Below are 26,001 nucleotides of genomic sequence, written 5' to 3' on the forward strand. Positions count from 1 at the left end.
TGATCCTGTTCTGGCAGAGGGATTGGACTTGATGATCTTTAGACATCCATTCCAAGCCCTAACTTTGTGTGATTCTATGAATTTCATCATTGGAGACTTCAACTGAAAATCTCTACCTCTTGAAGCACTTCTTGATTGTCCACTAAAGAATGGCCATGAAATGGCAGTGCTTTCTGTTTTGGCCCACAAATGGTTAAATATAATAAGCTAAGGGTTGGGCATTGGTGGTACTGTGCTTGCACTAGGCTTTGTTTGGTAGTCTTGGTTTTGTCAGAAAAGCTGATGTAGAATATATTTGCCTGATAGCTGAGGTTAATGTTGGTGGGAACTCTCACAGCCTTTCTGACATCAACTTTTGCTACAAAGGTGCTGATTTTGAAGTTAGAGAAGCTTGTGGATTTCCTTTCCTTCACTTAATCTAAACTGTTCTCTTTGAGTTTAAATTGCTTGTGCTAAATTATACAAGAAGTTTAAATGGAAGGATCTAAAGGCTTACAAAGTAGAATTTCAGAGGAGAACTTTTTTTTTTCTTTATTCTACGCAATTTTTCAGGAATAAGAAACAACCAAGAATGAAGAATAAAACAAACCCCAGCAACTTCATAACAATAAGGAATCCTTAGGTTTCAAATAACTGGGTTTAGGCTTTGGCTGATTTTGTCACTATAGAATTCAAATGAAACTAAAACCGTTTGTCCCTTTTCATAGAACCATAGAATTGTAAAATGGCAAAGGCTGGAAGAGACCTTAGAGGTCATGTAATCCAACCTCCCTACCAGAGATGCCTCACAACTAGACCAGGTTACTCAAGGCCACATCCAACCTGGCCTTGAACATCTCCAGGGAGGAGGCTTCTGCAACTTCTCTTGCCACCCTCATAGTGAAGAATTTTTTCCTAAGATCCAATCTAAACCAGTTCTCCCGCAATTTAAATCCACTTCCAGTTGTCCTGTCTCTAGACAGTTTCATGAAAAGTCCCTCTCCAGCTTTCCTACAGGATCCCTTCAGGTATTGGAAGGCAGCTCTAAGGTCTCTCCAGACTCTTCTCTAGGCTGAACAATTCCATGCACTCTTGTTCTGACCTCAATTTCTCACAGATCTCTTTACTCATTCTCCAGACTTGCTTCCCAAGTGTCCTTCAGATTTCTTCTAGTAAGGAATTCTTTCATCCCATGTGCTTTTTGTGCTTTTAGATATCCTGCCTTTTTCTTTCTTTTTTTTTTTTCCTTTCTTTTTAAAAACACCTGTTTTTTACTGCTTCCAAGAGGCAAGTTCATTTAACATTCAAATCCCAAGATGCTGTTCACATTGTTGGTTTTAGTTCTAAAATCCTGTCAGTTGCTGAAAGAACCTCGTTGCTCCTTCAGGTATTTCCCTTTACTAAGGGGGTCGTGGAACTCTGGAGCAGGTTGTTCAGGGAGGTAGTTGGGACTCTGTACCTGGAAATATTCCAGGTCAACCTCAACAGGACTCTGGGCAACCTAGTTGAGGATGTTCTTGATGACTACAGAGGAGATTGGACTAGATGACCTTTGGAGGTCCCTTCCAACCCAAACCATTCTATGATTCTGTAATTTCACTGTGACTAACCTTGACCCTTTTTCCACACTCGAGTGTCCTCAAATGCTTCTTGCTCTATTAAAAATACTAAAGGTACTCTAAAATTTGCTTCATTGCAAATACAGAGACAATTCTACCGTCTGAAGTTATTGTTATGATGAAAGGTTGGTCAGAAATGGTTCTTTTGTGTGCAAGTTGTCAACTAATTTCAATAACTTGAAAGAAAATGCAAGAACAAGACTTGTACAGAGTGCTATGAGAATGGACCCCAAACCAAATCTTTTTAGTGGTGATTTTCCTTTTTGGCCTTCTCCTTGCATAGTTGATGCTGCCTAACTGAATTCACTGCAGAATTTCATCTCAGTGCTAAGTGGAACTCATTAAATTCCCACTCGTACAAACTGGCACATATTTAACATTGCTTTCTCCTTAAAAATATTTGCAGGCTAATGCCAAGAAGCTGAAAGCCCTATTTTAAATGGCTGTATGTTACCTAAAAAAGGTAGCACAGTTTATGTTATAAACTCCTCCCACCCTCCCCACCAAAAAACATCATCACTGTCCCCAAAACCAGTGTACTCTCTCCTAGCTAATAAAAACAGCAGCAAGTATAGACATAGTTATTCTGTGATGAAGAGTCATCAACTTAGAGAGTGGTTTCTGCTGGAAAAAACACTGGATCATTTGGTCCAACCATTATCAAACTCTACCAAGACTGGTGCTAAACCATAGCCCTCAGCACCACATCTCTGAATCTTTCCAACATCTCCAGGGATGGGGATTCAGCCACTTCCCTGGGGCAGCGTGTTCCAGCCTTTGAGAACCTTTCAGTCAAGAGTTTTCTTCTAATGTCCAACCTTTACCTCCCCTGGTGCAACCTGAGGCCATTTCCTTTCATCTTACAATATGTTACTAGGGCAAAGAGGCTGACTCCCCACCTGGCTCCATCCTCCTTTCAGCAATACCACCAGAAAGTGAAGCCTGAGCAAATGATATTTTAGAATATGAAATCTATATTTCAGTAGAACTCAATCCCCTTTCTTGTTGTCTGGAACCAGCGTGTGAGGCTTTTCTTTTTCTGTGGTGCTGAATACCATTTGGAATAAAATTCTCCATATTTATTGAAACATCTTACAAATTCTTACCAGTATTGTAAAGAGTTTTCTTTACTGCTGTCATATCTGATTTTGTTGCCATTTTTGTATGCAAACTACCCAGTTATAGTTTGCGTTCCCCAAATTTTTTACCTTACCTTTGCTTCCATCTACCATTCCCTGGATAATTTATAAATGATTAAGACCTCTCTTGCTCTGGTTTCCCCTATAAATTAAGACACTGTTGTTTGATAGGATGGCTGTCCTTTGAAGCAAGGAATAACACCAGGCACCAGTACAAAGTAGGGGCTGTCCTGACGGAAAGCAGATCCGTGGAGAAAGACCTTGGAGTCCTGGTGGACAGCAAGTTCTCCATAGGACAGCAATGTGCCCTTCGTGGCCAAAAGGGCCAATGACATCCTGGGGTGCATCAAGAAAAATGTATCCAGCAGCTCTAGAGAGGTCCTCCTGCTCCCCTGCACTGCCCTGATGAGACCGCATCTCGAATACTGTGTCCAGTTTTGCACTCCACAATTATACTGGAGAGAGTCCAACAGATGATGATTGGGGGACTGGAATCTCTCTACTGTGAAGAAATACTGAGAGCCCTGGGGCTGTTTAGGCTGGAGAAGAGAAGGCTGAGAGGGGATCTGATCAATGTCTATAAATATCTGAGGGGTGGGTGTCAGAATGAAGGTGCCAGGCTCTTTTTGCTGGTGCCCAGTGATAGAAGGAGCAATGGGTACAAGCTGGAACACAGGAGATTCCATCTCGGGATGAGGAGAAACTTCTTTGCTGTGAGGGTGATGGAGTCCTGGAGCAGGCTACCCAGAGAGGTTGTGGAGTCTGCTTCTCTGAAACCTGTCAAAACCCACATGGATGTGTTCTTATGTGGTCTGCTGTAGGTGATCCTTCTCTGGCAGAGGGGTTGAACTTGATGATCTCTGAGGTCTTTTTGACATCTGTCATTTTGCCATATGGTGCGACCATCAAGGCAGTTTTCTGCCAAAACCTTCTCTGAACTGAGATCATCTTGACTGTCATGTATTTATTTGAGGGTTATTACTTAGGGATTTTAGTAGCTGTAGTAGTTTAATAGTATTCCAAAAATATTTCAGAGCTCAAATGATCCATTTCCTAGGATGAAAAAGAAAAGTAGCAATTTTAAGGACTATTTCTGTTATTTTTTTGTTTATTGCGGGTTGATTTTTTTTTTCCATTGGCATTGTAAAGAGCAAACCACTTAACCATGCTGCAACCCATCTACTAAATATTGCTTGAATGCAGGTTGAATATATACAATTAAGCATTTATTTCCTCATGTTAGCTGCCTTGGGGACAGCTGTGCAGGGACTTATTGCAAAAGAAAACAGCTGTTTCTCTGAGGAAGGTAGCATTGGTTCTCAGGGAAGTCCTACATTTCCCTGCCATCCACACAGGCAGGTTGTTGTAAGTCAAGTAAAATGGAAGAGCGAGGTGCTTGGATTTGTTTCCTCAGCAGCATAACAAGACACAAAGCATTGTTGTCATGTTGGCAGAATTGCAGAGCCTGCAGGAGGTCTTTTGTCTGAGATGGGAAGTAAGTCCAGAGCGGTGCTGATTCTTCATGTCATAGTTTGTGTTCTATTGCCAGAGTCACTTTCCTGGCCCAGTGAAAGCATACGAGACACATTATGAAGTCCTCTCTGCAGAGATTGTCTTATTTTGTTACAGAATCCCACTGTGACTTTGGCCTTCTGGCATTACCAGAAGGTAACTGTGGTGGTAGCAAAATAAATGTGTTGGAGATAAGGCATTTTATTTTTGGACACAGAGAATTAGACCTGGTCTAAAAATAACAACATCTTCTACTGAAGCTTTCCATAGGTACTTAATGCAGGAATATCAGCTTTGAAGGTACAAACTCCTTTATGCCTTGGGGACATAATTTGCTCTGTTTTCCACACTGGTGAACAGAGGCACAGGAGATAATGTGTGCATTCTTGTGACAATTATGACATTATAGTGAGGATCTGCTGCAGGCCACTTCACCAGGAAGACCAGTCAGCTGAGGCCCTCTCTAGACAGATAGGAACAGCTTGATGTTCCCAAACCATGGGATATTTCAACCACTTGGGTGTCTGTTGGAGAGACAAACAGCAGAAACAATCCAAGAGATGGTTTCTTTGTCCAGATGATAATGGAGTCAGCAAGGAAAGGTGCAATGCTGGAGCTTGTTCTCACCAACAAGCAGGGGCTGTTAAAGAATGTAAAACTCAAGGGCTACCTTGGCTTCAGTGACTGTGAGATGGTGGAGAAGAAGATTTTTGGGGCAGTGAGGAGGGTGCACAGCAAACTTGCTGCTCTAGAGAGCAGACGTTGGCAACTTCAAGGATCCCATGGTACTTGGCAGAGTACCATAGCATAGAGTCTTGGAAAAAAGGAAGGTAATATTCAAGGATCACCTCTTTCAAGCTCAGCAGCAATGGATTCTGACAAAGGGAAACGGAGCAAAACCACCAGGAGGTGTTTCTTGGATGAACAAACTCAGACAGGAAGCCTGCAGAAGGAGAGGCAAGGACAGGTAGTTGAAGAGGAGTACAGTCAAATTGGCTGGGCAGCCAGGAATCAGGCTAGGAAAATCCCTGACAGAATTAAATCTGACCAGATGCATCAAGGCAAACTAGAAGAACTTTTTTAGGTATGTCCGAGCCAAAAAGGAAGAACAGTGAACATGTGAGCCCTCTCGAGAAGGAAACAAGAGACCTGATTACCCAGGACATGCAGAAGACTGAGGAACTCAACAGTATTTTCCCTCAGTCTTCATTGGCAAGTGCTCCAGCCACACCCCCTGGTTTGCAGAAGGCAAAGGCAGGGGCTGGGGGAATGAAGAACTGCCCATCTTATGAGAAGATCAGATTGGAGACCATCTAAGGAACCTGAGGGTGTGCAAGCCCATGGAGCCTTATGGCATGAGTCTGCAAATCCTGAGGGAGGGGGTGGATGAAGTGGCTGAGGCAGTCTCCATTGTACTGAAGAAGCTGTGGCAGTCCAGTGAGGTTCCTGCTGCTTGGAAAAGGGGGAAATGAAACCTCTGTTTCAAAAGCTGGGGGAAGCAAGACCTAGGGAACTATATGTCTGTTAGACACACCTCTGTGCAGAACAATGTCATGAGGCAGATCCTCCTGGAATCTATGCTACAGTACATGGAAAACAAGGAGATGGTTGGGGACTGCCAAGGGGAGATTGTGTCTTGACAAACTTGGTGGTCTTCTACGGTGGGGTCACAGTGGTGGTGGATAAGAGAATAGCAACTGACATCTTCTACCTGGACTTGTGCAAAGCATTTGACACTCTCCCACGCAAAATCTTTGTCTCTACATTGGAAGGATGTTGGTTTGATGGATAGACTACTCTGTGGATGAGGAATTGGCTGTATTGCACTCAAAATCATACCATTTGCACTTAAAATCCAGTTCTAGTGGACTGGATGATCTTGGAGGTCTCTTCCAACCTGTTTGATTCTATGATTCTAGAAGGTGGTGGTCAGGGGCTTGATATTCTCATGGAAACCAGTGACAAGTGAAATTCCTCACTCAGAGAATGATACTGGGCCTGGTGCTGTTAAAAGTTGTTGTCAGTGGCAGCTGCAACAAGTCTGCCAGCAACATCAAGCTATGTGGTGCAGTCAAGAATGCTATCCAGAGGAACCTTGAGAGGTGGGCCTGCCCTCTCAATTGCTTAAGTTACTTAAGCAATTCCAAGTGCACGTGGGTTGGAGAATTCCAAGCACAAGTATAGGTTGGGTGATGAGTGCATTGATAGCCCTGAGGAGAATGAGGGTTTCGGGGGGTGTTGGTTGATGTGAAGCTAAATGTGACCCAGCAATGTGCATAGCAAGAGGGTTGAGGGTTGGGACTGGATGATCTTTAAGCTCACTTCCAACCCAGGCCACTCTGTGATTCTATGACTTGGTTAAGGGGTTTAGATAGAGATCAGAATATTTACACCTTTCAGGCCTGTCACAGATTTCCTAAAAGTGGATGTGGATTTTGAAGTGGAAAAACTGGAATGATCTTGCTTTAAACACTTACTCATAGAATCATGGAATGGTTTAGGTTGGAAGGGACCTCAAAGATCATCTAGTTCCAACCTCTTGCCATTGGCAGGGACACCTCTCACTAGAACAGTTCACTCAAGGACTCATCCAACCTGGCCTTGAACACCTCCAGGGAGAGAGCATCCATAACCTGCTTGGGCAACCTGTTCCAATGTCTCACCACCCTTGCTGTAAAGAACTTCTTCCTTACATCTAGTTTGAATCTCCCCTCTGCCAGTTTTAACCCATAACTCCTCATCCTGCCATTACAAGACTCTGTAAATTGTCCCTCCCTTCAGATACTGGAAGGCCACTCCAAGGTCTCCTCCAAGCCTTCTTTTCTCCAGGCTGAAAAGCCCCAACTCTCATAGCCTGTCCTCATAGCAGAGCTGCTCCAGTCCTCTGAGCATCTTTCTGGCCTCCTCTAGACTCAGTCCAACAGTTCCATATCCTCCTTATTCCCCAAACCCTTTGAGATTTACTGCAGCTGACTGAATAAATCAGTTGCCTAGCTGACTGAATAAATCAGTTGCCTAGCTAACTGAATGTAACTAAAAGTCACAAGCAAAACTCTTGCCAAAGTTTAGGTATGTGTAGATTCAATGTAGCTATGAGGTGTTGTTCCATGACTGCTGGTCATAGAATGTATTGTGCAGGATTATTAGAATGTGGATGTAGAGGTTTGTGAAATCATTTGATTCTGGGAGAAGTCAGGAGTCATTGTCATCTGGTTTATGAAAGGTTAGCAGCTTATTGGTTGCTTCAGAAGTTATTTCTGATGTGTATCATTTCTGTTAGTTTTGGTTGTTTTTTTTTTAAGTTGCATTATGTATGAGATTGTGTGGAAAGTCTTGGCCCAGTAAAGCACTGAAAACTAAAATGCTTGTGCAGAGCTGAACCCCAAACTGGCCTTTTTCAAGCTGTTCATGGCCACTCAGAATGCCAAGTATTCACATCAATTTCCTTGAGGAGAATATCATCAAATTCAATAAGGCAAAGTGCAAGATCCTGCATCTGGGTCAGGGCACCCTTAATATCAGTCCAAGCTGGGGAAGGTTGAGATTGGCAGCAGCCCTGCAGAAAGTGACTTGAGTAAAGGGTTGGATTGATGATCTGTGAGGTCTCTTCCAACCCTGATGATACTCTGTGTGTGTGTGTGTGTGAGTGTGCTGGTGGATGTGAGCCAGCAATGGGCACCTGCAGCACAGAAGGCTGGTGGCAGCCTGGGGTACATTGAAAGATACATGTCCAGCATATTGAGAGAGGAGATTCTGCCTCTCTGCTCTGGGGACACCTCACCTGGAGTACGGTGTTCATCTCTGGGCCCCCCAACGCAAGAGGGGCATGGGCCTGCTGGAGTGGGTCGAGAGGAGGGACACCAAGATAATTAGAGTGCTGGAGAGCCTCTGCTATGAAAACAGGCTGAAAGAATTGGAGCTGTTCAGCCTGGGAAGAGAAGGCTCCAGGGAAACCTTAGAGCTGCATTTCGGTATCCAAAGGGGACCTACAGGGAGGCTGGGAGGGACTATTTAGAAGGGCTCGTGGGGATAGGATGAGAGGCAATGGTTTGCAAGTGGAGCAGGGGAGATTTAGGTTGGATATCAGGAGGAAATTCTGCACAGTGAGAGTGGTAAGATACTGGAACAGGCTGCCCAGAAAGGTGGTGTAAGTCCCATTCCTGGAGACATTCAAGATCAGATTCGGAGTGTCCCTGGGCAGCCTGATGTAGTTGGAGGTGTCCCTGCTGACTGCAGGGAGTGATGACTTTTGAGAGTTCCTTATAACCTGATGCAGATTGGTGCTCATTTTACCTTCTCCAAATATTAAGAGGACAAAGACTGGGTCTAAACAGTGTTTTGTGTTGGTAAGACCCAAATACATCTCAGCAGGCAATCAGTGCTAGAGAAAGAAGTGATATGACTGATAACATCTTTGACTTCTTAACTCATTTTCCCAGCCATTTCAGGGTGGGTAAAGTGAAGACAGCCTCTAGAATGAGTGTCTGAAATGGGACTGTGCATTTGCAGCAGTCAGGACATGGTGAACATTTGTCTTTCTTCTGTGCTCTAAAAGACTGTAGTGTGTGTGATGCTGCCCTGTTTCGTTGCAGATACACTGAAGCAAATCTAGTCTAGAGCCCTCCAGAGGGCCTCTTAATGCAGTTTTGAGAAGTCAATGAGAACTGTCTGAAGCTCTGGGCAACCTGATCTAGTTGAGAATGTCCTTCATTCTGTTGTACAAGAAGTTAGTGTAGATGACTTTTGGAGGTTTCTTCCAACTCAGACCTTTTTATGATTCTATGAGGAGCAAACAATCTTTCTGAAAGCAGTACAAAATTCTGTCTAGAACAGGCCATCATCAAAAAAGATTGCTGCTGCTTATTAGAAAGGTTGCAATATTGAAATAATGTAAAAACAGGGAGTAGAAGACCTCAAAACAAGGTAAAATTTCTCATTGGCTGAGATTATTCATTAATGCTGTAGATTCGCAACTTGCATCTGGGTGAGAGGCACCTTCAAAGGTCGTCTTGCCCAACCCCTACTGCTTCTTTTAAGGAATGTTGTTTCCTTTTATGATAGCCAATAAAGATCAGTGCAAATCTATGTTTTCAAGCAGGGTTCTAAGCATCCTTTTCTTCAACTCCCTAACTTTCTTGTTTTTTTTTTCCCTAATGAATTTGGCTTTTTTTCCCATTTGCTACTTTTTTGGATTTCTATGGTTACTGTCTGCCTTCCACTCTGGAATCAGCCTTTAGAAAATTTATGTGTGAATTCTAATGCAAATTTCATATCATCAGCTCTCCCCAGCTGTTCTAATTCTGACATCCTCCATCTGCCTCCAAAAATCACAATTTCTGCCTTGCCCTGGTATTCTATTTCTTTTTGTTTCCCATTAATTATTAATCTTGCTGCCTTTTCTAGGCAGTCTTTATAGATCTCTGCTTTTTTTGTTGTTTTGTTTCTCACTTCTTTTTATTGTTTGATCTGTTGAAGTTGTCCCTGCTGACTTCATGAGGGTTGGATAAGATCACCTTTGTGGGCCACTTCCAACCCAATGCAATTTTGTGAGTCTGAATCTTTCCACTGAGATACTTCCTTTGCATCTGAAAAATGTGTAGTCTCTGGAAAGATGGGATACCCAAATCACAATGTTTAGTATCCATTGCTCCTGGGAAATGTTTGGCAAACTTTTGCCTAGGTATGTATTGGCTCAGGGTCCTCTCCTGAGCAACTCAAGAGAGCAGAATTAATAAAACTTGTATTGCTTTCAGAAGCAGAGAATTGAATGTGTTAATGTGCAAGGAACCATTTAATTGTTCAAGGAAAGAGAAAACAAACAAAATCAGACTGGATGTGAGGAGGAAGTTCTTGACCATGAGAGTGGTGAGACCCTGGAATGGGTTGCCCGGAGAGGTGGTTGAGGCCCCATCCCTGGAGGTGTTTAAGGCCAGGCTGGATGAGGCTCTGGGCAGCCTGATCTAGGGTAGGGTGTCCCTGCCTATGGCAGGTGGGTTGGTACTAGATGATCCTTGTGGTCCCTTCCAACCCTGACTGATTCTATGATGATTCTGATTCTAAGAAGTTTTGCTAATACTGTGGTGGAAATGTTGCTTTTCCAACCTTAAGCTGAAGAGGATTTTGTTCACATAACATAATTGTCAGAAAGTAGCCAACAACACAGAATTTGTCAAAAAAGAGAAGGCAGTCACTAAATTTTTCCTGTTTCCCAACTCCAAAATATGCAGCTTCATCTGGAGAAGCTAGATGAAGTAAAAGTGGAAGTGGGGAGGATATATTTCTCAATTCATCTTTCTTTTGAAAAGGTCATGTTTTGGCAGTGTGCCTCTTGAGCAATTTGTATACACAGAATAATCCACACGCTTTGGGAGACTACTTTGCCAAAGAGCATTTTGTGCATTTTGAGTTACTGCAGGGCAATTTATAACATACCTGGCAGTTGCAGTGCTGTGTCCAGCTCTAGAGCCTCGACAGAGCCATGGGCCAGCTAGACGTGGTCCAGAGGATGGTCAGAGGACTGGAGAACCTCTGCTGTGGGGACAGGCAGAGAGTTGCTTCAGCCTGGCAAAGAGCAAGCTGCAGGGAGACCTTAGAGCTGCATTTCAGTATCTGAAGGGGACCTACAGGGAGGCTAAAGAGGGACTGCTAGAAAGGCTTGTCATGACAGTACGTGGGGCAGTGGTTTTCAAGTGGAGCAGGGGAGATTTAGGTTGGGTATCAAGAGGAAGTTCTGCACAGTGAGAATAGTAAGTTACTGGAACAGGCTGCCCAGAGAGGTTGTGTAGGTCCAATTCCTGGAGACATTCAAGGTCATCCTTGATGTGTCCCTGGCCAGCCTGAACTAGTTGGAGGTGTCTCTGCTGAGTGCAAGGGTTTGAGCAAGATGACATCTGAGGGTCTTTTCCAACCCAATGCAATCTTTGAAACTGTATTTTGAAACACATTCCTATGTTTTGAAGCAAGTGGCACCTGAAGGTGGTGCTTTTTAAAACAAATTGTCTTCATTGTATGAGTATTAGCTGAAAAAAACAGGCCAGGAGAAACTCCAAGAGAATGTAAGGGAAGAAATAAGCAGTGGTGGTAGAGAAAATCTTTCCTTTTACAATGATTACAGTTAGCTCTTGTGGGATATGAAACGGTTGTATCAAACCTCCATTTATCAAAGTAGCTCTGTGTCTTTGATCTCTGCTTTCTGATAGTCTTTTAGGTCCAGGTGAATGGGTTACCTGTGTGTATGAGTGCACCTATTGGACATTCTGTGGAGTTTCAGGAGGGTTGGAAACTGCTTCCAGCTTTGTATACTGTTGTGCAATGTTACCCCATGCTTACAGGAATAAGTTAGACTCCTGTATTTGAAGTCCCTGCATACCTATGGTACAATAAATAGGGCATAGATCCACTTCAGGTTGTAACAAGGTTAAAAAAAACAAAGCTACCTTCTAAAGGTTTAATGTAATTATGCTAAGTTAAAGTTAATATTTAATGACATCTATTTAAAATACAACTTACGGAAGAGCAATCCATGCTAATGAGAAAACTGAATAGCTGTGGTAAGCAGACCATTGAAATATGCTTTGACAACTTAGAAACTTTATTACCCACAAGCACGTAAGGGCTTGCTAAGGAGACAGATTTAATGTTGAGCTACAAGAACATGGAGCCACTTGAAATTTCATCTTAACCTCAGTGACTTCCCCATCCACATTGCCTTTAATCCCTCTCCTCTCCCAGCACTATGACAATGCCTGCCGCCCCTTGAATTCATCAATGGTATTTACAGCTATGGTCTGAGATGTTAACATGGACTGTTAAGCCTCTGCGTGTAGGCAGAGCCATGTGCAAACATCTTTCTTTGTGCCATTAGTTTTATAGTTCTAGTTTTTAGCAGTGGAGTTTTCTACCTTGGCCTTCAAAAGGTTTTTTTGTCTCTGCTTGTAGGCAGAGCCATGTGCAAACATCTTTGTGCCATTAGTTTTATAGTTCTAGTTTTTAGCAGTGGAGTTTTCTACGTTGGTCTTCAAAGGTTTTTTTCTTGTGATCACAGTCAATTTTTTGCTTGCTTTCCTTAAATTCTTCATCAGTTCAGCTTTTTGCACAAGGATATTGCTTTTTACCAATGATTTCAATTTCTTCTATGTCCTCTGCAATTGTCCAAGCCTGCAACTGTCCTTTTCCCTTTAGCAGACCTCTGTGACCATAGTAACACTTGTTGTGTCAAAAGTCAAAGGCAGTCACAGAATTCATGTGCTGATCTTCTTGGGAATGGTAAGTTCCAGCACTCCAGTCTTTGCCACTTGTCCTGGGTACTTGGGTCATGACACTAATGAATAAATAAAGAGCAGGTTTCTGTGTATAATACAGGGAATGCACAGAAAAGTCTACTTCTTTATAAACAAGTGGAACTGAGAGATGGCCTGAATCAAATCTTTGACCACAAACCACAAAGTGTTTTCTTGATAGTGGAGCGTGGATTTTTGCATGTTAAAGTTCTGTTGTAACTGGTGTTGATTGTGTTGTAGTTTTCTTGGGTTTCTGTTTCATTTCAGTGAAGCACATAGATGCTAATTTAGAAGAACCATTGAGCTCCTATTTAGAGCACTGGAGTTCTGCTGTTGCAGGCTTACCCTAAGTATTGCTAACCTCTAGTAAAAATTAAGGAGTTCAAGTAACTAAACAAATCTATGCAAACATCTGAAAGAGGGGGAGTCATCTGGGCTTTTGAAAGCAAAATATGTGAATCCTTTTATCAAGTCTCACCTGTCCTCTCATAAATTTCAGTCATCAGTTTATTGATCAAAACTTCTAAGTGGTCTGCCCAGGATTTCCAGTGTTCGGCGTGAAGCTGAGGGGATGCTAGATGTGAAATACTCATATCTGTTGAGGTCCCTTTGACAATGGCAAACTAATCTCTGCGCTGATCCTTTGTGCTCATGAATCAGCAGGTGTTCTGGTGGCATGGTATTCTACTTTAGAGTTTTGCTTATTTCAGTCTTCGTAGTTCTTAAACCCTAAGCATCAGCTTCAACCTGCTTTCTTTTTGGAAGGCTAGTCAGAAAATAAATGGCACTTGTGATAACACTACAACCATGTTGTCATCCTTCTGCTTTGGGATTGCAGTCTTCTGCTGAGGGGTTGTCTGTGTGGTGCTCCTGGCTGGGCATAGGCATTCTCACCTCGACAGAAACAGCTTTTTCTTAGTTTTGCAATGGGGAACTGTGTTGTTTACCAGGCACAGTCCTCTTTCAACTCCTGCTCTGAGAGTTCTGCTGCTTTCTCTCACACACACATTTTATTTGTATTTCATTCATAACAATCTATTACAACTGTGATAGTTCCCCAAAATCCTACTGAAGTCCAAAGTTGTAATTCTGAAATATGCAGCTGGTTTCTATCTATGGAGGTGCTTTGAGATGTTGGAAGTTGACTTCAGTTCACAGAATCACAGAAACGTTCAGGTTAGAAAAGTCCCTCAGGATCACCAAGTGCAACCAAGAACCCTACTCTACAAGGTGCGTCCTAAACCATGTCTCAAAGTATCCCATCCAAATGACTTAATAAACACATCCAGGGTTGGTGACTCAAACACTTCTCTGGGCAGTTCATTCCAGTGTCTGACCACTCTTGCTGGGAAAAAATGTTTCCTTATGCCCACTTTAAACCTACCCAGTTGCAGCTTGAGGCCATTCTCTTCTTCTTCTATCACTAATTACCTGTGAGAAGAGACCAGCAGCAGCCTCTCCATAATGTCCTTTCAGGTAGCTGTAGCCAGCAACAAGGTCTCCCCTCAGCCTCCTCTTTTTCAAACTCAACAGCCCCAGCTCCTTCAGTTGCTCTTCATAGATACAGTCTCCAGATAGTTCTCCAGCTTTGTTGCCCTCCTCTGCACTTGCTCCAGCACCTCTATATACCCCTGGTAACAAAGTGCCCAAACTTGAGCACAATACTCAAAGCGTGGCCTCACCAGAGCAGGGTACAAGAGGACAATCACCTTCCTACTCCTGCTGGCCACAGCATTTCTAATCCAAGCCAGGATACCATTGGCTAAAGTTCCATAAATTGATGTTGTTTTCCCAAATGCTTATCCAAGTTTGGATGCTTAGATTCAAATTCTGACATGTCTGAAAAGTTTGGTTTGTACTTACTGTGTATGTTTGACTGAAAGGAAGAAACTTCATGCCATCAACCTCCTGCCTCTGGAAGGTGGTGATTCAGTAGGCATTGCAGTAAAAGCTGGCTTCTCACACAGCAGTAATGGGTGCTTCTTACAAACCATGGGCAGAAACTGTGATGCTCTGCTCAGGAGTGTGGGGAAGAATGTTAAGAGGAATAAAAAATGCTGTTCTGTGTTCTCAGGTGAGTATAGTCAGCATCAGCTTATTCTCTGTAGGGGGAACCGCCTGCCTGTCCACCTGTCCTGTGGTAGCACCTTCCTTCATTCAGGTTTATTAGGCTTATAGAACAGGGCTAGAAAAAAGCATGGCTTGTGGCCAAGAATGTGAAAACAGAGAAATTTACTCTCAGTACTCTTCAGTCTTGCCTGTTGACTTACATGTAAGTATTCAGCTTTAATCCTCTCCCAGCTGTATTACTTCTCTCCTGGCTAGATGCAAGCAGGTGCATACAAAGTGTTCTGACTTGTCTGATTTGCTAACATACTGGGAAAGCTTTCCTTTTAAGATGCCTACTAGTATGAGGTTTTCTAGGAGGGCCTGGTGCATTTCCTCCATCTATAAAATAAGAGCAATAATACTATGGAAATGAAATGGTTTTTGAGAGCTAAAATTATTAGTGCTCTTGTGATGATTATTTTCTTTATGGGCTTGCCATCAGAAATTACTGTTGGAGAGTAAAAACCAAATTGCCTCTTTCACACACACACACACACAAAAAAGGCTCTATTTACCAATGTAATTCCATGTGCTGTGATGCAATATCAGTGTTTGACCTGAAAGGAAGCAAAATTATCTCCATGTGTTTAGTTGACATAAATATTTAACTGTACTTTGCTCATGCTGTGATTGGAAATCCTCCTGAAATCATTTAGTATTAAGGAAGGGAAAATAGTGGCTGTCACTTGCCTGGTTTACATCTTTTTGTTAGACATAATATGGAAATGTCAGGTATTTACTTCTGTGCAATGTTATTTTTATTCATGTCAACACTACAAAGTTGTTCTGCCTGGCATTCCTCCTGTTGCTAGAGTTGTGGAGCACGTTTGAATAGCTAATGTACTAGCTGATACTGGCAGGATTTGTCAAGTTCTGTCTTTGTCCTGGATGAAAGAATAGAAAACCCAACCCCCAAAAAGGATCTTTTAAGATTTGCATATCACCTCTATAGTCACTCCATGAGAAAGCAGTTGTGCAGAATGCTGAGCGCATCTGCTCTGACTGATTTAAGTAGGCAAGCAAATGGAGCTTTGGAAATCTCCTTCCATTGGGCTGAATATTCAAATAAGGTTAAATACAAAGGTTTTATTTCTTGGGGGGGTTGTGGTGGTATTTTTGCAGATGTTAGGCAGCTAAATATTAACCACATTTTGGAAACAAAATCATAATTCAGTTGATTTCAAGCAACCACCTTAGCATATGTATTTTATTTTCCAAGGCTAATTTCTTATTCTCCAGACAACACTATGCTGGATTTGCAGATAGTTTCAGCTGGTCTAAGATGGCTGTGGATGAATGCATCAATGCCTTCAGTCATGTTCAATAAATGCCTTAACTTCTTTTCTGTTTAAACTACTGCTGTTGGTGCTGCTGGGAACTAGAACAATAATATTAATATGACATGCCCACCTTTGCCTCTGATCATCTGTGTGTTTCCAGTAGGGAAGAGTAAGTGTGCCAAAGCAAAGCCATTGGGTTGGTGCCATTTAAATGGCCCAACAAAGAATTACAACCTTAATACTAAATCAAGCCTCAGATGCAATGCAAGCTTGGTAAATCCAAATAGTCAAGTGGGATAAGAACTGTCAATCATCTCAGAATAATACAGACAGGTCTATGGAGTGTGGTGCAGACAACACAAGAGAGACATGGACCTGCTGGAGTGGGTCTGCAGTGGGGCCACAAGGGTGGTCATCTGGAGCACCTTTCTAAAAACAGGCTGAGAGAATTTGGATTCTTCAACCTGCAGAAGAGAAGGGTCCAGAGAGACCTTAAAGATGTATTTCAATATCTGAAGTGGACCTACAGGAAAACTGGGGAGGGACTGTTTAGAAGAGCTTGGAGTGACAGGATAAGGGTCAAGGGTTTAAAACTGAATCAGGGGAGATTTAGGTTGAACATCAGGAGGAAGTTCTGCACTATGAGAGTGGTGAAATACTGGAACAGGCTGCCCAGGGATGCAGTTGAGGCCACATCCCTGGAGACCTTCAAGATGATCCTTTCTGTCTCCCTGGGCAGCCTGATCTAGTTGGAAGTGTTCCTGCTGAGTGCAGGAGGGTTGGACAAGATGTCTTCTGAGTGTCCCTTCCAACCTGATGCAGTCTTTGAATCTGTGAACGTTCATAAACTTGCTGCACTTTTCACTAGGAACATTCCTAAATAATAATAGGTGAGCATAAAATGTATTCTCTTAAAATCTGATCTGACTTTCTATGTTGAAACCAAACTTTGAGTTGCTGTTTTTTAATGGTCCTTTCTAATATACTTTTTGTTCAACTCTTCTTTATTCACTGGAGGTAGTGTAGCCTCATCTGAAGTTTGAAACAGCTGCATTTGTAGGTTTAAGAGTTAAATTAGACACTGAATGCTTATTCTTATTACTTTGCAACAAAACTCTCAAAGGTAAAGTACACTTCTGAAGCTTGCTTTTTCTTCTGCTTTTTGCCCTCCATTTCTGGATCCAAAGAGAGGGCATCAATTCTAATATTCATAAGTGATCACCCTTTCATTATTTTTAATTCCTGTGCTCTGAAGGGCAGAACTCTTGGCTGTCACATTGAGACTGCACCCACTGAAATGGATTGAGTTTGGTTTTAAGGATGTGGTGTTTTATTTCATGCGGGCAAGTGTGTCAGCCTTCTGAAGGGCTATTGGCAGCTCTTCTGAACGAGCTCTGTGTTTCTGGCATCCTTTCTTTGTCTGCTGAAAGGTGTGAAAAGGTGAAAGAGTGCTATAAAATAGTAATAAAATACATTTGTGGATGATAAGTTTCATGTATTGAAGCAATGATGTCGATTTCTGTTTGAATCTTGAACTGAAGAAGTTTTCAGCTGATTTTTTTTTCCCCCCCTTGTGTAGTGATTTTGCTTTCTGATCCTATTGAATAAATACTGAAGACAATTTTGAGGAGTCTAAAGAAAGATTCTGTTTCCCTTTGAGTCTCTTTGCTTGGCTTTTGTGGATTTTTATTTGTCTTTTTTTTTTTTTTTGGTAAAAGCTATGAAAGGTTTCTTTCAGACTTCTGCCTTTAAACGTTGAACACTCAAACGTGTACAAAGCAAACCTGAGGCTTTGCCTGACTTTGCAGAATCAAAGCAACCTTTGTTCAAATATTACATTATACTACATCCCTGCAGATGTCCCAGAAACAGTTGATGTTGAGAATGATTGCAGATTCCTGTGGAGTTCATGACAAAATTGCAGTTAAAGAAATAACTGTTTCTTTCTATATATTAACTTCTATGAACTGTGTTAATATTTTGAATGAACAAAGCAACACAGGTATGTATCCTTCCAAATGTCTCATGCAGTTTTCCCTACATGCTGCAGCTGTTTATTATGTAGAAAATACTTTAAAACATTTCCTGGCAATTTACTTGCTGCGGTTCCTGTGCTCTTATACTGTTGGTTTGATTTTGGTTTTCGCTCAGCATCTGGCTGTGTCATATTCTTTGCTTTAAAACAAGGCAAAAAGCTGTCAGTACTTCCTCTATTAAAATTAGTTGTTTGGGGTTTATTTTTGCACCCACACAATCTATGCATTCGTGAGGTTTGTAGATTCATAGAATGCTTTGAGTTAGAAGGGGCCTTAAAAATCATCTAGTTCCAACCCCCTCCACCATGGGCAAGGATACCTTCTACTTAACCAGGTTGCTCAAAGCCTCATTCATCCTGGCCTTGAAAACCTGCAGGCAGGGAGCATCCACAGCCTTCCTGGGCAACCTGTTCCAGTGTCTCACCACCCTTGCTATCCAGAATTTATTCCTAATCTCCAGTCTTAATCTGCTCTCCTCAACCTTAAGGCCATTGCCCTTTGTCTTATCAATACAAGCCCTTCTAAAAGGTCCCTTTCTGGCTTTCTTATAGTCCCTTTTCAGGTACCAGAAGTCTGCTCCAAGATCTCCCCAGAACCTTTTCTTCTGCAGGCTGAACAGTCTCAACTCCCCAACTGTCCCAGCTTGTCCCACAGGGGAGGTCCTCTATCCCTCTGGTCATCTTTGTGACCTCCTCTTCAGCACCTCCATGTCCTTTTTGTGTTTGGGGCACCAGAAGTGGAGGCAGTGCTGCAGGTGGGGTCTCAGCAGAGCAGAGAGGCAGAATCCTCTCCTTGTTCTGCTTGTCTCCCTGCCCTGGATGCAGCCCAGCACACAGCTGCCTTCTGGGCTGCCAGTTACCATTGCTGTCTCATGGGGAGTTTGTCACCAACTGACACCCCCAAGTCCTCCTCCTCAAGGCTGATCTCAAGCCACTGCTTACCCAGCCTGTCTTTATGCTTGGAGTTGCCCTGACCCAGGTGTAGGACCTTTCACATGGCCTTGCTAAACTTCATGTGGTTGTCTGGGGCAAAGCCTTCTGGGTTGATCCCTTCCCTCCAGCATGTCAGCTGGACCCAGCAGCTTGGTGTCATCTGCAGAAGGTGCCTCAATCCCACTGCTCATGTCCCTGACAAAGATGTTAAACAGATGGAAGGTTACAGATGGAAATGGTAGCAAGGTACCTAACTATAGCTGGGCTTCTTTTGTGAGGTAGTTTGCTGTCATGATGCTGGGATTATGTAAACCAAATGACCTCAGAATTCATGAACTGACATCCATGTGGCCTAACAGTCTGTGCTTTCATACACCTGCCAAAAGAGTTTCAGAGGAGTTGTGACACGTGTGCTGGGAATGCTGGTGAAACTAATTGTCACAAACTGATTCCCTTCTCCTCTTTCTTGAGCTGTATCTGTTTCTTCTGCCTCCCCCTTTTCCTGACCCTTAGCTATAGCTGTGATAGACTAAAGTTTTGGTGAGAAGATTGCCTTGTATACAAAATTATCTCCACTTGTGTTTGTTGATTGTTTTCTTACTGCTTTCTATGGTGTTGTCTTTATCTCTTGGCTATTTGTGTTTACCTTCCTTTACCTTAGTTTTTTATTCTGCTGTCAAAGCACTTTCCACTTGACATAGTTTGATGTTAAATATTTTCAAGCTGGAGTGATGCTGAGATCACTGGAATTACATCTGGTGTAACTCAAACAGTGGTTCTTAAGGTTACTTCTTGGCTGAACCACTATGATCCATGGCAGGATCACAAATGTTAGGGGTTGGAAGGGACCTCCATAGGTCATCTAGTCCAACCACCGTGCTAGAGCAGGATGAAAGACAAACACCCTTGTCCTGCCACTGCAGGCCTTTGTAAACAGCCTCTGTCCATCTTTCATCCTCTCTCCGTGCAGTACCTTTGGGTACTGGCAGGCTGCTGTTAGCTCTCCCTGGAGCCTCTTCTCCAGACTGAACAGGCCCAGCTCTCTCAGCCTGTCTTTGTATCAGAGGTGCTTCAACACCCTGATCATTTTCTTGGCCCTCCTCTGGACCCTCTCCATCAGGTCCATGTCCTTGAGGGCTCCAGACCTGGACACAGTACTCCAGGTGAGGTCTCAAAACCATGATATATGTAGGTGTTGTCTCATTAGTGATTTCTTTGTGGGGTTGGTGTGTTTTGGTTGGGTGGGGTGGCTTTTTTATTGTGAGTGGGTTTTTTTCCTTTTGATTGGTTGGTTGTGTTTGATTTCATCTAGTTGGAGGTGTCCCTGCTGACTGTGGAGGGTTGGACAAGATGACCTTTGAGGGTCCCTCCCAACCTGATTCAGTCTGTGAATTTTATGCCTCAGCAAAATGTGAGGCTTTGATGCAATTTATTTGTTGGTACTAGTTCTATAAGCTGCTGTAGACCAAAGATGAGACTATAAAAAGAGTTGTTCTGGTTATAAAACACCTGATTGCACATGTCTTTGGGAATATGCAGTGGATAAAGCTACATCATTACAAATGGATGAGAAGGAGAGATCTCTCAGGGCTAGGTAGGTGCTCCCTAAAAACAAATTGTCACTTTCTGTTGTATTAGTTTATTGGGAGTGGAACTGCCCCAACTCTTTGGTAACTGCTAGTTTATTTTCTCTCTCTAGCCATTTGTTGTAATTGATTGCAGTTGCTTTTTCAACACAGGTGAAAAACAGCAGCAACAGCACTTTAATACTTGCTCTGCATGATAATTATTTCTGTAATTCCACAGATGTATTGAATGTAATGAAAAAGCAAATGCACAAATTCAGACCTTGCTACAGGTTTGGAAGTAGCTTGTCCTGTATTAGTTGCTTGCTCAACACTTTCTCCCAGAGGAGAGAGGAGTGAGTGTAGTTTGTCAACCAATCAACCCAACTGTTCTCCCTTCCTCCCTCAAATTTCCTCAAGGAAGAATTCTATCCAATTGATCTTTGAGATGCAGGACTTTACCAGACCAAGCAGTGCTGCAGGCTGGGGACAGAGTGGCTGGAGTGCAGCCAGAAAGAAAGGGACTTGGGGGTACTGGTAGATAGTAGCTGAACAGGAGCCAGCAGTGTGCCCAGGTGGGCAGGAGAGCCAATGGCATCCTGGCCTGCATCAGGAACTGTGTGGCCAATAGGACAAGGGAGGTAATTCTGCCTCTGTACTCAGCACTGCTCAGGTGACACCTTGAGCACTGTGTCCAGTTCTGGGCTCCTCAATTTAAGGGACATGTTGAGATACTGGAACGTGTCCAGAGAAAGGCAACAAAGCTGGTGAGGGTCTTGGAGCACAGCCCTGTGAGGAGAGGCTGAGGGAGCTGGGGGTGTTTAGCCTGGAGAAGAGGAGGCTCAGGGGTGACCTCATTGCTGTCTACAACTACATGAAGGGAGGCTGTAGCCAGGTGGGGTTGGTCTCTTCTCCCAGGCACCCAGTGACAGAACAAGATGACACAGTCTCAAGTTGTGCTGGGGGAGGTCTAGGCTGGATGTTAGGAGGAAGTTGTTGGCAGAGAGAGTGATTTGCATTGGAATGGGCTGCCCAGGGAGGTGGTGGAGTTGCTGTCCCTGGAGGTGTTCAAGAAAAACCTGGATGAGGCACTTGGTGCCATGGTCTAGTTGATTGGCCAGGGCTGGGTGCTAGGTTGGACTGGATGATGTTGGAGTTTTCTTCCAACCAGGTTGATACAATGATCTAGTAATTTTCACTGTTGTCCACTTTCACTGTGTCAGTGAAATTACCTGCAGAAATCAGGAAGACTTCTAGAAGTCCAAATTGAAGGATACTGAGTTTTCAAAGAGGGCTGCTTCTGTTGTATGCTTTAAAACAAGATGGGAAGCTTGCAAAATTACACTTGGTTGATTTGTATTGGAAATGTGGGAATCTAGTGTTAACAAGAGTGGATCCTTTGCAATAAAATCTGATTGCTGGCTGGTAGACTTTGTACTTTAGGAGAGGACAGGCAGAGATGTGGGTATAAGCCCAGAAATAATTCATTGTAATCAGTGCAATTCGTAAGCTGACTTACATCATCCATCCACCTTCCATTAGAATCAATTACACTATTTACATTATTCCTCTAACCATCACCTCTATTTTTTATTGGGATTGCCTCTGCCACCACTCAAAACCTGGAGAAGCTTCCATTGACCTCAACAGTGCAGAATCAAAGCTGCCTTCATCATGATGCACTCAAAGAGCATCTCAGTAATTAAGCAGAAGGAACATTGCCTCTTTTTGTGGTATGTAAACAAGGTGCTCATGTTCTAAAGAGGCATTATGGTCATGGGGAATCTGCAACCTACACATCCGGATACTGTTCTTGTTTTCATGTGTCATTAAGTTGTATCATGAGGCTCTCGTGAATGAAGCCTTTCTGGATGTTTGCAGAATGTTGGATGCAGCCTGTTCCCCGGCCACTGAGGATTTGTAACCCCTGCTTCTCTGTGGCTCCTTTTACACTAATACATACAGGCTGTTCTGTGGCAGGATCATTCCAGGTTGGAAAATGCTGTGAAACTATTGGTTGGTTGAAGACACAGCTTATATGAATCTCAGAATGTTAGGGGTTGGAAGAGACCTCTAGTCCAACGCCCATGCCAAAGCAGGATCACTTAGGGCAGGTCACACAGGAACACATCCAGGTGGGTTTTGAAAGTCTCCAGAGAAGGAGGCTCCACAGCCTCTGTGGGCAGCCTGCTCTAGGACTTCAGCAGCCTCACAGTAAAGATCTATTTTTTTTTCTCCTGTGGAGGTGGAATTCCCTGTGGTTGAGTATATGTTCATTGCTCCTTGTGCTTTCGCTAAGTATCGATGAAAAGAGCTCCATACTGCAGATATTTGTAGACATTTGATAAGGTCTTCTCTCAGTGTTCTTCTCTCCAGAATAAACAGCCCCAGATCTCTCAGTCTTTCCTGCTCCAGTCACTTAACCATCCTTGTAGGTCTCAGTTGAACTCACTCCTATATATCCTTGTACTTCTTGAACTAGAGAGCCCAGAACTTGACACAATATTCCAGGTATGGTCTAACTAGGGCTGACTACAGGGAGAGGAGAACATCTCTCGACCTGCTGACCACACTCTTAATGCACCCAAGTATACCATTGGCCTTCTTGGCCGCCAATGAAGCAGCAGATTATCTTGTTACTGGGAGAAGAATACAGAGTAGGCAACAGTGATTTATCCAGCATGCATTAAGCAAGGATGGTGACATGTGTAGCTGTGCTTGACCCATTTATATCTGTATGAAATGTAACCAGAGGTTTGATACTCCTAGTCTTCAAAATTGTCTCTATTCTGTAATCTGCAGTTAATCAAAAATGTCACAGACTCCATGGAACACTAATAATATGAGGTGACTTCCTATGGAAAATAGGTCACTGGGTTTAGCTGAAGTAATTTGGCTACTGTATTTGAGACAATCTACTGCCTTTACTGCTCCATTTAATCTGGAGGAAAAATATACAATAAAAATCAATATAGTCTACCACATTTCACAGGAAGCATCTCTAGGGGTTAGATGGCCTCCATGGTATATCACTCTCTGCTTTCCTTTCTAACAAGGGTGTGTAGTGAGCCAGGCACTGCTCAGTGATGGCAATCGTAGCACAATGGGCAATGGGTGCAGGCTGAAGCAGAGGAAGTTCCATGAGAGAACATAAGAGAAAGACTTTTTCACTATGAGAGTGCCAGAGCCCTGGAGCAGGCTGCCCAAAGAGGTTGTTGAGTCTCCTCCTTTGGAGACATTCAAAACCAACCTGGATGTGTTCCGGTGTGACCTGTTCTGGGTGATCCTGCTCTGGCAGGAGGGTTGAACTGGGCAATCTTTTGATGTCCTTTCCAATACCCAACGCTCTGTGATTCTATGGTGTTCTGGCAAAAAAAAGTGGTAAAAGCCATGAAGCACCTTAGCTGTAGATACAGAAAATACCCAGAAAGGATGAGCAATTTTCCTGTGAAGGTGAATATGGAGTCCATTAGTGGGCTCAGATGAACTTAATGAGGTAATTATTTTAATGGACATCAGTATAGATTAGTGCAAAATAACTGATAGAGGGCAAATGGAGATAGAAGGAGTAAATGAGTTAACAAGGTCTTGAAAACCACATGCAGTGCTGGGAAACTTGAGAATAATTTTCCAGTGGAAAAATGCAAACAAAGCAGACTAACTTTAGGCATATTTCAAGTGGCACTGAAGAAATTCTTTCTCTTCTGAAGATGTTCCATATCAAAGGATGCTCATGGGAGATTTTTAACTACCTACATCTCTGTTGAGTAGCACTCTCAGCAAATTAGCAAGGAAATTCATACATTGTGGAGAAGTCAGAGTCAGTAAATGGAAAGCAGAGGATCCCATAAGAGACATCTTGAGTCCATTTCTTGCTGACATGAAAGGGAGTGAAAATAGGGAAAACTGGAGAATTATATCATTAGTGACTAGAAAGGGAGTTCATGTTGGTAAGGTATTCAATTTACTGATCAGTTTAATGCTATCAATTTCAAGATGAACAGAAAGTAACTACAGTGAGTAAAGAACAGTGAAGAAACAGTGTTAAAATCCAGAAGGGCCATCAGTGTACTGTGTTAGAATGATCAAGAGCAAAATATGGTTTTCTGCAGGTTTTAAAAAGGAGAGCTTGGAATAGAAACAGATGAAACTTTGACATACGTCAGTCATCCTGAGGGTATATTATATGAAAGGTCAATATTAAAAGCAGCTTTAATGGAGAAGCTCAAACTCAGAGTCAGGATGAGTGGGAATGGATTGAAGCTGGAAGAAGGCAGATTTTAGACTGGAGATGAGGAAGAAATTCTTTCTATTGAGGGTGGTGAGACAGTGGAGTAGGATGCCCAGGGAGGCCAGGTTGGATGAATCCTTAAGAAGGCTGCTCTAGTGAGAGGTGTCCCTGCCTGCGGCTGGAGGTTGGCACTGGCCGATGTTTACTGTCCCTTCTAACCCAACCTATTCTCTGAATCTATGAATCATGGGTGGAGAATCATAAGTCTCTTCAGCTGACTATGGCTACAGGTACTTTGAAGCAAACAGAATCAGAGCATTAACCAGATTGGAAAGGATGTCTAGGATCATTGAGTCCAACCTAGGATCATAGAGTCCAACCCTTCTAATTAACTAAGTGATGGCACTAAATGCTTCACCTAATATTCTTCTAAACACCTGCAGGAATGGTGACTCCACCACCTCCCTGGGCAGCCTGTTCCAATGACAATCACTCTTTCTGTGAAGAATTTCTTCCTAACATACAGCCTAAATGTGCCCTAGCACAGCTTGAGACTGTGCCCTCTTGTTCTGTCATTGGGTGCCTGGGAAAAGAGCCCAACCCCACCTGGCTACAGCCTCCCTTCAGGTAGTTGTAGACAGCAATGTGGTCTTCCCTGAGCCTTCTCTTCTCCAGGCTGCAGACCCCCAGCTCTCTCAGCCTCTCTTCACAGGGCTGTGCCTCTCACCAGCTTCGTCGCCCTTCTCTGGACACATTCCAGTATCTCAACATCTCTCTTGAATTGAGGAGCCCAGAACTGGACACAGCACTCAAGGTGTAGCCTTTGTTAATGATATTTCATGGTTAGGACCAGATTCCCCAAATCATTATGTTAGAAGGTGCTTTTTGCCCTTTCTTTTTAATCCCTGTAAAATATCTTGATGTCGTAGCTGTTTTGCTCTCGTAAACTGGACAACTCAATTCCTTAAAGGCATTTTGAAAAGGCAACAGCAAATCTTTTTCTCTTTTTAATCCAAGGAGGGAGCATTGTTCAAAGGGAAATGTGAGGAGGAGAGAAGACTTTATTTTTTCTGTATGGGCTGCTCCTTTTATTTTCCAAAACCCAATATTAATTTCTTTTGACAGTTCTTTGAAATGTGCAGAGCACTCCAAGCTGACCAACAGCATTCAGGCACAGAAGCTGATAGGCTGAGGAAAAATGCCTCTTCTGCTTTCCTTACAAATAGCTGTAAATATTTGAAGAGCATAAATGCTAAAGCACAGAAGCACATGGGGTGGTGGGGAGTAAATGTGGTGAGATTATAGAAGTGAACATTCAGA

The 26,001-nt window shown here is 43.0% G+C and overlaps 1 protein-coding gene across 38 annotated transcripts in view; it reads left to right on the top strand.

The window, feature by feature from the left end:
• NRXN1 (neurexin 1) overlaps window positions 1–26,001 on the top strand; it is an 841,287-nt gene that overhangs the window by 273,073 nt on the left and 542,213 nt on the right. The gene's annotated exons all lie outside the window — the stretch shown is intronic.

This window comes from Pogoniulus pusillus, chromosome 25, assembly GCF_015220805.1.
Source record: "Pogoniulus pusillus isolate bPogPus1 chromosome 25, bPogPus1.pri, whole genome shotgun sequence".
Lineage (NCBI taxonomy): Eukaryota > Metazoa > Chordata > Aves > Piciformes > Lybiidae > Pogoniulus > Pogoniulus pusillus.